The sequence below is a fragment of the Lutra lutra genome, chromosome 4, assembly GCF_902655055.1.
Source record: "Lutra lutra chromosome 4, mLutLut1.2, whole genome shotgun sequence".
NCBI classification, from domain to species: domain Eukaryota; kingdom Metazoa; phylum Chordata; class Mammalia; order Carnivora; family Mustelidae; genus Lutra; species Lutra lutra.
This window is the reverse complement of record NC_062281.1, coordinates 162,130,517-162,132,625: the sequence shown is the minus strand read 5'-3', so window position 1 is coordinate 162,132,625 and position 2,109 is coordinate 162,130,517. Positions and strand designations below refer to the sequence as shown.

The following is a 2,109-nucleotide window of genomic DNA, read 5'->3' as shown; positions in this document are numbered from 1 at the left end:
ATCAGGCTTATTAAGCATGACCTCCCTTTTGTGAGCCCTGCTCTCAGTCTGCTGATCTGTACCTGTCTGCTGCTCTTCTAGCTTGATTCCAGAGGGGCCTCAGCCTGCCTCGGTCCTCTAGTGGGGGCAGGGACATGCGGCCAGTGGCCACATCTTTTGTTGCTTGCAGAGACTGACGCACTGGACCGGATCGGACAAAAGCAGGATCCTCTGCTGTAGCGAGCACAAGGCTCTTTGTTGCCATGGCTGTGGAAAAAATAGGAACAAAAAGGATAAATGTTGCGTCCAAATATGCTAATAATGAACACTTAGCACCATGGATATAAAAAGCACTTAAAACTAAATTACTATGATCGTAATAGCTGTTCTTTATTCAACCTTATTCTACATGGCATCATGGCTCGGTAGTTAAGTGTGCCTGAGCTGGAACCTGATTGTCTTGGTCCAAATCCTAGATCTGCTATTTACCAGCTCTGTGACTTTGGGCAGGTTACTCGATATCCTCCTGTCTCAGTTTTACAGCTATAAAGCATAGACAATGAAAGTCTGCAACTCATAGGGCTATATGAGTCCATGCTCTGCTGATAAAGCATTTAACCTGGCACACCACATAATAAGCACTAAATAAATATCATATTTTTATATAGCAGATTTAGGGCTTTATCTATATTCGTTAACAAATTTAAACCTCAAAACAAACTTGTGACACAGACATTATTATGATTCCCACTTATCAGTTGAGAAAATCAAGAGTCAGATGGGTGCCTGGGTGGCTCAGTCTTCAGGTGTCTGCCCTCGGCTTGGGTCGTGATCCCAGGGTCCTGGGGTCGAGCCCCATGTCGGGCTCCCTGCTTGATGGGAGGCATGCTTCTCCCTCTCCCACTACCTCTGCTTGTGTTCCCTTTCTCGCTGTATCTCTCTCTGTCAAATAAATAAATAAAATCTTTAAAAAAAAAGTGGTTTCGGCCTGAACCGCCATCTTCCAGTAATTTGCCAAAATGACCAACACAAAGGGAAAGAGGAGAGGTACCCGGTACATGTTCTCTAGGCCTTTTAGAAAACATGGAGTTGTTCCTTTGGCCACATACATGTGAATCTACAAGAAAGGTGATATTGTGGACATCAAGGGAATGGGCACTGTTCAAAAGGGAATGCCCCACAAATGTTACCATGGCAAAACTGGAAGAGTCTACAATGTTACTCAGCATGCTGTTGGCATTGTTGTAAACAAACAAGTTAAGGGCAAGATTCTTGCCAAGAGAATTAATGTCCGCATTGAGCATATTAAACATTCAAAGAGCCAAGATAGCTTCCTGAAGCGTGTAAAGGAAAATGATCAGAAAAAGAAGGAAGCCAAAGAGAAAGGTAGTTGGGTTCAGCTGAAGTGTCAGCCTGCTCCACCCAGAGAAGCACATTTCGTGAGAACCGATGGAAAGGAGCCCGAACTGCTGGAACCCATTCCCTATGAATTCATGGCATGATAAATATAAAGAAAATAAAAGACCTCAAGACTGTAAAATTGTTTCTCTTAATTGAGTAGAAGTGTAGTGTCCTTTCCCCCAAAAAATATTTAAAGCAAACTTTGTGTCTTTATTAAAAAAAAAAAAAAAAAAGTGAGAGAGGTTGAGTAACTTTCCCAAGGTCACCCAATAAGAAAGTAGCAGAAACCAATTCTGTTTGACTCTAAAGTCATGTGCTTTCCACTGAACCAAGTCGCTGTCTTCCATGAGCTTCTGGCAAGAGGTCCCACATCAGTGTGATGCTAGATTGTTGGTGACTCTTTCACAAAATCCTCCTCCCTTTAGTGAAGTTGGAATATATGAAAATAAAGGACAGAAGGGTCCGGTGTAGAAGGCAGCTTTACTGAGGGTTTCCCTCCTCCCCAGCCCTTCTTTATCCCCTGTGTGTGAGGCCCAGTTCTCTGGTAGAAGTTGGAAGTCCAGCTTGGAAGAGCAGAGAGCTCGGGGGAGGACTTTCTTAAGTTCTAGCTCTCTGATGAGTTGACAGGCAGAGGGGAGCCACGGGCAGAACCTGGCCACAGGGCACCAACCCACACCAGGCCCAGGTCTGCAGACAGCTTTTGCACACTAAAAGTCTTTGAACAGGGGC

General features: G+C 44.3%; 1 pseudogene; it reads left to right on the top strand.

Moving 5' to 3' along the window:
- Window positions 1–971: 971 nt before the first annotated feature.
- Window positions 972–1,589, top strand: LOC125099215 (60S ribosomal protein L21-like; annotated as a pseudogene).
- The last annotated feature ends 520 nt before the right edge of the window (window positions 1,590–2,109 follow it).